Below are 9,421 nucleotides of genomic sequence, written 5' to 3'. Positions count from 1 at the left end.
TTTTTTTTTTTTTTTTTTTTTTTTTTTTTGAGACAGAGTCTGGCTCTGGCTCTCAGGCTGGTGTGCAGTGGCACGATCTCTGCTTACTGCAATCTCTGCCTCTCAGGTTCAAGCCATTCTCCTGCCTCAGCCTCCCAAGTAGCTGGGACTACAGGCGCCCACCACCATGCCTGGCTAATTTTTGCATTTTTAGTAGAGACAGGGTCTCACCATGTTGACCAGGCTGGTCTCAAACTCCTGGCCTCAGGTGATCCATCCACCTCGGCCTCCCAAAGTGCTGGGATTACAGGCGTGTGCCACCGCGCCTGGCCCGGGATTAAGTTTCAACATTAATTTTGGAGGGGACACAAACCTTCAAACCACAGAAGAGAAAGTGCATCAGTTATTTAAACAGAGGGAATTGAATATAAACAATAGTTAACAGGAAATAAAGTTAACTCAATAAAAGGAAAATCCCAAGATATGGAGGTACAAACATAGGACACAGCTACCACCCCTAGAACTCAAAGATGAAAAAGAAGCTGGAATTATTATAGCTTAAAGGAAGGGCTTGCAGAGCTGGAATTCAGATCTCTGAGGAGGTGTGTTGACCAGCTGGGGCTGGGCTCTTTGAGCCCAGAGGAGAGATCCCATGGGGATGGGACCCAGACCTCTGAGGAGGGTCCCTATGGGACTTAGACATATACTATGGATGAGGGGTGGCTGTGGAGCTGGGAGTAAGCCCCCTAAAGAGGGCACTGGGAGACTCTCACCCAGACCTCTAAGGAGAAGGCATATTGAGGCTGGTTCTGCAAGTCCTGGAAAAACTTCAAACTGGATTCAGCTTCTCCTGTGGGAAGAGTGTGCTGCTTCCTTGTTGAAGAAGTCTAGCTGGAGTGATGCTCACAGGAAGTGGCCCTATGGTCTCCCTCTGTCAACCTATCAGCTTAGTCTAATAGGGAATATTAGATCAGGTCTTCTTTGTTTGCCAATGAGAAATATGTGTCTTAGAGTTTCAGCCCTGGCATCAGAAGCAGTTTCTAGAGGTGGGAAGGGAGAATAGAGCTTAAAGACATTATTTAATAACTGGCACAAGAAACAACATGGTAGAGCTAAATTCCGATTCCCATGGGACTTTCCTATAGCTGGAATTGAAAAGTCTGTGGAGGCCTATAATCCCAGTGCTTTGGGAGGCTGAGGTAGGAGGATTGCTTGAGCCCAGGAGTTCAAGACCAGCCTGGTCAACATAATGAGACCCCATCTCTTCAAAAAAATTTAAAACTTAACAGGGCATGGTGATGCATGTCTATTGGCCTAGTTGGGAGGCTGCAACAGGAGGATCACTTGAGCCCATAAGCTCAAGGTTACCGTAAGCTATGATCGGACCACTATACTCCAGCCAGGGCAACAGAGAAAGACCCTGTCTTAAAAAAAGAAAAAGTCAATGGAGGACTTCAGTTTTCAGACAGCTTCAGAGAACTAACAAGGCAGTGAATAATTATGAGGCCAATATCAGAGAGAAAGGACATGAGAGAGGTAAGCTGGTTTGTGGCTGCTTTTTCTTGAAAGGCATCTGCCAATTCCAGATGAATATTTGAGACACTAGGACTCTGAGCAGCACTTTTAACACTCTCATTGCCCTAGGACGACAAAATTTGGAGGCTTGGTACCACCAAGAAGATATCCCACTGTACTGTTTTGGGACCACAAGTTGTTTGGGACTCCATTCAAATCATGTCAGTCCTTGCCAGCAGCAAATGTAAACTTTCTCTGGGAATGATAACCTCATCCATGGTCTCAAATTACTTCTACAATTGTTCACATGCAGTGTTCAACAGTGAATCAAAAATAAGTAGACACCCAAGGAGAAAAGGCAAAATGACTGCAAAAAGAAGAGCAAGCCTGGACAACATAGTGACACCCTGTTTCTAAAAAATTAATAATAATAATAATTAGCTGAGCATGCACCTCCAGAGTCTGAGGCAGGAAGATGGCTTGAGCCCAGGAGGTCAAGGCTGCAGTGAGCCAAGATCACACCACTGCACTCTAGCCTCGGTGACAGAATGAGACCCTGTCTCTAAAACAAAAACAAAAACAAGAGCAATAACAGACAAGTGAACTCTAGGGGATCAAAATGGAGTTTTCACAAAGACTTTTAAATAGTTATGCTTAACATGGTTAAGAGGATAAAAGACAAGATTAACAATTTTATCACAAGCCTGTAAATTATAAAGAACCAAATGGAAATTCTAGAACTGAAATATATAACTGAAATTGTGAAAATTCAACAGATAGTGTTAGCATATCATACACCCCTGAAAAGAGAAAGCTAGTGATGGTAGAGTTAAGTCAGAAGAGTATATCTAAATTCAAGCACAGAGATAAAAGGACAGAAAATACAGCATGTGAATAAATTAGATATAGAGGACACAGTTAGAGGTCTAACATACAGGTAACTTGAGTCCTAGAAGTATAGAGAAAGAGACAGAAGCAGTATCCGAAGAGATAATGGCTTAGGGTTTGAAAATTGACGAAGGATATCAATCTTCACTTTTCAGAAGCATTATAGATTTTAATTAGAATGTTTAAAAAGCAAAATACACTTAGACATATCATAATAAAATAGCTCAAAACCAGGGGGAAAAAACCTTAAAAGAAGCCAGAGGGAAAACAACGGATTACTTTCTAGGGAGAGATAATTAAGCTTAACTACTGACTTCTCAAACAGTGAAGCAGAATACAGAATAATCGTATCTTCAAAGTGGTCAAAGAAAATAATGAGGTTGAAACTGGAAAAGTTGCCTTGGGCAGGGCATGCGATGGGGATGCAGCTCGCTTCTTCAGTGCCCCACTGCTGTAGAGCTCCAACCCCACAGCAGTGTCTAGGGGTGAATGTTTACAGCTCCTGAAGCCCCAGTGGGCACGTGTTAACAGGGTGCTCTTTTAGTTCTGCCGTCTATAGGCGGCTTGTGTTAACCAGCTCAATTAGACCCTCTACTTGTCGCGTGGACAGAGGGCTTTCTGTATCCCGGGTTCTCGCCTTGGTGTACCAGAAGAATCAGATCACACCTGGGCTTGGAGAATGAGTGCAAGGTTTTATTGAGTGAAGTAGCTCTTAGCAGAAGCTGAAGGGGAAGTCAGAAGGGGATGGAGTGGGAAGGAATTTCCCTGGAGTTGCGCTGCTCACCAACCCTGGGCTTTCCTCCAACTGCCCCAGCCAAACTGCACCTTATTGAGCTTCACCAGCGCGCTGGTGCCTGTCAGTGCCTTCCTCTGGATGTCCAGCTACCTGGGTATCGCTCCCCTCCCCTCAACGTCCAGCGACCTCTGTGTCTGCCAGCTAGGGTCTCTGGGGGTTTTTATAGGCACAGGATGGGGGCGTGGCAGGCCAGGGTGGTCTTGGAAAATACAACACGTGGGCAGAAAATGCCTGTCTTCGCCTAGGTCCGTGGGGGTGGAACCCTAGCCAGGGACCACGCCCTCCTCTACCCAGCACTTCCCTTCCCCTCTTCCATAGCATTTAAAGGGACCACATCCTTCTCTACCCAGCACTTCCACCTCAACATTAGGCTGGGCGCGGTGACTCACGCCTACAATCCCAGCACTCTGGGAGGGCAAGGCGGGCAGATTGCTTGAGGTCAGGAGTTCGAGACCAGCCTGGCTAACATGGTGAAACTCCATCTCTGCTAAAACCCGTCTCTACTAAAAATACAAAAATTAGCTGGGCATGGTGGCGCATGCCTGCAGCCCCAGCTACTCAGGAGGATGAGGCAGGAGAATTGCTTGAACCCGGGAGGCGGAGGTTGCAGTGAGCTGATATGGCACTACTTCACTCCAGCTTGGGCAACACAGAGTGAGACTGTCTCAAAAAAGAAGGGAAGGGAAAGGAAGGGAGAAGGGAAGGGAGGAAGGAAAGGGAAGAAGGGAAAGGAAGGGAAGAAGAGAAGAAGGGAAGGGAAGGGAAAAGAAAGAGAAAATAATGACATTGGCAGACAAACAAGATCTGAGAAAATTTGTTGCCAAAAGATCTAAACTAAAGGAAATACTAATGGGCTTTTATCAGGTAAAAATAAAATGTTCTCAAGTGGAAGCTCAGAGATAGAGAATGGATGAAATTCAACAAAAAGGATATATTGGTAAATCTAAATGAAAGTTAACTGTATGACACAAAAATAATAAAGCCTTCTGGGATTACAAATATGTCAGAATTTAAATATATAAAATCTATAATAAGTCAGAAGTGGGGTAATCCAGGCATCATCTGAGAAAGGGGTATAAAAAAGGTTAGATTTGTAGTTGATTGAATAATTGGTCTCAAGTCTTAAGGCCTTGTGAGAGTTCTATTCCTCTACACTCTTGCCATGGCTTTGTGGTGGATTGCGGGTGCCTCTTCACCCCTTGGTTCCAGGTTTCACCCTGTGCCTTGCTTCAGCTCATTGGATGTTAGAAGTGCGATATGAACAGAAATTTAACTGTCCTGCATTGTTTGGACTGCACTCTTGCACTTTTGTTGTATCTGTGAGGAGAATTTGTGCCCCCTAGCCATTGCCTTTTGAGCTTGGAGCTCAGGATGGCATGTGTAAAGTAGATCTCAGCCCAGTCTGCATCTTGGATGCAAGATTAGCTAAGATTGGCCAAACTCCAACTGAACCACTGACCTGTGAGTGAGAAAAGATAAATAAATGAGATTATAAACCACAGAGATGCGGAAGTTGTTTGTTATGTGAAAATAAGAAATTAAAAATCAAAGTGGTTGGAACTTTAAATTATTTTGAGCCTTAAAGAAATGTGGTTATGAGACCCAAGTCACATGACAGGCAGCTGTAACCTTTGTTCCTTTAATTATGGATTAACTTTTTCTTTACCTACATTGTTTTATAAAATGTTGTAAAAGACTAAAGGATGCCGGAGAAGACCTTTTCCCTCTTAACTGTTGATCTTCATTATAGATTAGCTTCTTTCTTTCTTCTCTTACACAATGACCTCACAACTATCACACTGTCTACAATAAAATGTTAAATATACTTTTTTTTTTTTTTTTTTTTGAGACGGAGTCTCGCTCTGTCACCCAGGCTGGAGTGCAGTGGCCGGATCTCAGCTCACTGCAAGCTCCTCCTCCCGGGTTCACGCCATTCTCCTGCCTCAGCCTCCCGAGTAGCTGGGACTACAGGCGCCCGCCACCTCGCCCGGCTAGTTTTTTGTATTTTTTAGTAGAGACGGGGTTTCACTGTGTTAGCCAGGATGGTCTCGATCTCCTGACCTCGTGATCTGCCCATCTCGGCCTCCCAAAGTGCTGGGATTACAGGCTTGAGCCACCGCGCCCGGCTAAATATACTCTTATACTCGTTTAAATTGGGAAAGAAAACAAGTTATAACTAATAAAATTGCATTAACTCATAAACTACCCTTGTATGAAAAATGTAATTCTGTTAAATTTGTTTGCTGCCTATATAAGTAAGACCATACTTTTTAGCTTTGGAGCACCGACCCCGTTCCTTTGGGGTCTGTATTTCTGGATATTCATCCTCAACTTTGTGCTTGAATAAACTCTTAAACTGGATTCTGATGCTTTAAATTATTTCAGGTTGACATACTGGTGACCCAGATGTGACCTGAAGTTAGCTTCTGCCACTGACTCCTGCTGTTTTGCTAACAGATAGGCGGTACCAGTACAAACTGTTGCTGGAGTTTATGGGAGCCCTAAGCGAGACCCCTCTTGCATTTTGAATCTCCTTGGCTTAGGTGAGATTCATACATTGTTCAAATGACCTGATATCATACTCAATGGGGCTGGAATTGAAGTTCTACTTTAAAGCTTTAAGGTAGGAGTTTCATTTCTTACCTCTCTAGAGTTTCTGTTGTTTGCAGGTTTATGGCTTCACTCTTTTTTTAAGGTTAAGGTTTTGTTTGCCTTACTTGCTAAAGTTTGCTTTCCTCTCATGCAAAATCTGGTTAAAGGAAAAGCAGTTTCCCTTTAATAAGATGTGAATTTCTGTGGCTTAAGCAAAATTGTGACCTTAAATTAGCCAGGTTTTGAAGCTCAGTTCAATTTGGCACAATTAAATTCTTTTTTTTGAGTGACCAAAAATTTATAAAAGACCTTTATTGGCAGGGCACAGTGGCTCACTCCTGTAATCTTAGCACTTTGGGAGGCCAACGCTGGAGGATCACCTGAGACCAGGAGTTCAAGACCAGCATGGGCAACATAGTGAGACCCTGTCTCTGGAAAAAAAAAAAATTAATTAAAAAAAATCTTTATGAGAATGTGGTAAGTCCTGAAGCCCTGAAGGCAAGGGATACTATTCATCCTGGCCAAAAGACCTTAGGTGACTGAGGTCTTGTAGGAGTATCAGAGCTTATCATTTGTGATGAGAAATGGTCGCATAGGGGATCCCCAAAGAAGAACATACAGGGAAATTTGCTTAAATACAGTAAACACATATAAGGTACTGATGTCCCAGTGCCTTAAGCTCCCAAAATTTCTGGGTTTCACTGAGACACATAAGAGGAAAGAACTGATGCAAGGGTAACACAATGGGGAGCTATTCCCATAAATAATACGTTTGATCAAAAACATCTTTCCCTTTCAGCTTTTGGTCACTTAAGAGGAGAATACAAATTATAGCTGATCAGCCATCTAAAACAGACCTCCTTGCGGAGAGGTCCATCTTTAGAGACTCCAGCTGGATTCATGTACGATACTTACGGTTCTACTTCCTGTCACTATTTAGAAAAAATTTTCTCTTGAAGAACTCACAAAGAACCAAAATTGCAATGGCCAAAGTAGGGTACTTTGAAATGCCTAAACTAATTTATTTGTGTGCTCAATTAGAAAAATCCGGTTCTAGCTGGGCACGGTGGCTCACGCCTGTAATCCCTGCACTTTGGGAGGCCGAGGCAGGCGGATCACGAGGTCAGGAGATCGAAACCATCCTGGCTAACACGGTGAAACCCCGTCTCTACTAAAAAAAATACAAAAAATTAGCCGGGCGTGGTGGCGGGCGCCTGTAGTCCCAGCTACTCAGGAGGTGGAGGTAGGAGAATGGCCTGAACCCGGGAGGCAGAGCTTGCAGTGAGATGAGATCACACCACTGCACTCCAGCCTGGGTGACAGAACAAGACTCTGTCTCAAAAAAAAAAAAAAAAGAAAAGAAAAGAAAAAAGAAAAAAAGAGAAAAATCCGGTTCTGGCTGGGCGCGGTGGCTCATGCCTGTAATCCCAGCATTTTGGGAGGCCAAGGCGGGCAGATCACCTGAGGTCAGGCGTTCAAGACCAGCATGACCAACATGGAGAAACCCCGTCTCTACTAAAAATACAGAATTAGCCGGGTGTAGTGGCACATGCCTGTAATCCCAGCTACTCGGGAGGCTGAGGCAGGAGAATAGCTTGAACCTGGGAGGTGGAACTTGCGGTGAGCTGAGATAGCACGCCATTGCACTCCAGCCTGGGAAGAGTGAAACTCCGTCTCAAAAAAAAAGAAAAATCCGGTTCTAGGATAAAATAGGATAATCGGGAGATTTATTTTTAGAGGTATTTAGAAGCATCCAGAGAGGTTCTGATAAAGTTACTTCACTGCAGGAGGAAAATAAAAGATTGCCTAAAACAATTTCTGAATTAAAAAGGCTGCCAAGGCTTCTCTTTCTCGCTCAGCCTCTTTTTATTCTTACTGATCTGCCTTCTTTTCCTCCACTTCCCACCCCTGCTGTTCTGGCTCTGTTTCACAAACAGCCAGTGTCTGGTAGCGGGGGACCTGCCTTGGTTTATCAACCATGGTCAAAGGTAGAACTTATAGACATAAGGATTGTCCTGACCCCCATCAGGACCCTATTTGCTTTGCCAGGGAATTTAAACTAAATATTCAAACTTATGACTCTGGCTTTTCTGATTTACATCAACTAGTTCACATGTTAGTATCAGAAAGTAAAGCTAAAGTCGGGTGGGTAAAGTCCAACGGGTAAGTCCCCTGGAAGATTTCCATAAATGTTCAGGAGAAGGCCACAGGAATGCCCATTAAACTACAAAGGCTCTGTTTACAGCCATTCCTTTAGTCTTCCAAAAGATAGTCAACTGGCATAAAATATAACCATATGTACAAAATCCAGATGAGTCAGTTATGTTATACTTTGAAAGATGTGAAAAGACTTTTAGGCAATATTCAGGCTTATCTGAGGTGAGTTATGCTAATAATAAAAATGATACTTTCCTGGGCTGGGCACGGTGGCTCACACCTGTAATCCCAGCACTCCGGGAGGCTGAGGCGGATAATCCCCTGAGGTCAGGAATTCGAGACCAGCCTGACCAACACGGTAAAACCCTGTCACTACTAAAAATACAAAAATTAGCCAGGCGTGGTGACATGCGCCTATAATCCCAGCTCCTTGGGAGGCTGAGGCAGAAGAATCGCTTGAACCCGGGAGGTGGAGGTTGCAATGAGCCAAGTCACGCCATTGCACTCCAGCCTGCGTGACAGAGGGAGACTCCATCTCAAAAAAAAAAAAGATACTTTCCTCAACTCCAATTTTATAAATGTTCTAGATGAAGAATTCACTGTGATAGTAAAGAGACAGTGCCTTAGTTGGGCCACTTCTTAAACCCATGATTTGCCGGGCGCGGTGGCTCAAGCCTGTAATCCCAGCACTTTGGGAGGCCGAGACGGGCGGATCACGAGGTCAGGAGATCGAGACCATCCTGGCGAACACGGTGAAACCCCGTCTCTACTAAAAAAATACAAAAAACTAGCCGGGCGATGTGGCGGGCGCCTGTAGTCCCAGCTACACAGGAGGCTGAGGCAGGAGAATGGCGGGAACCCGGGAGGCGGAGCTTGCAGTGAGCTGAGATCCGGCCACTGCGCTCCAGCCCTGGCGACAGAGCGAGACTCCGTCTCAAAAAAAAAAAAAAAAAAAAAAAAAAAAAAAAAAAAACCCATGATTTAGTTAATCTTGCTGACCAGTTGTTGTGTACTTTAAAGAAGAAAAAGATAAAGAGGCCAGATAAAATAATAAAGGAAGTAAAGTTACGAATTTGCAACTAAAACAAGTATCCAACAAGTGTAGACGGTCAAAATACCCCAATAAACCTTTGAACAGGTCTAACCCTTCAATTTGTAATAACTGCAATAAAACTGGCCGCTTTAAAAAAAAGATTACTGAAAACTAAAACAGAAGGAATGACAACAGATGAAGGAGGAAAATACGGAATAGAGGTGCTCCGATAAATTTAAAGGGAACTTTCCTTTTCTGCTTACTAATATTCTGGGAGAAATAGAATTTATTTATTTATTTATTTATTTATTTATTTTTATTTATTTGAGATGGAGTCTCGCTCTGTCTCCCAGGCTGGAGTGCAGTGGTGCAATCTCGGCGTCCTGCAACCCCCACCTCCCGGGTTCAAGTGATTCTTCTGACTCAGCCTCCTGAGTAGCTGGGATTATAGGCGTGTGCCA

This window comes from Macaca mulatta, chromosome 10, assembly GCF_049350105.2.
Source record: "Macaca mulatta isolate MMU2019108-1 chromosome 10, T2T-MMU8v2.0, whole genome shotgun sequence".
Classification (NCBI taxonomy): domain Eukaryota; kingdom Metazoa; phylum Chordata; class Mammalia; order Primates; family Cercopithecidae; genus Macaca; species Macaca mulatta.
This window is presented reverse-complemented; position numbering follows the sequence as displayed.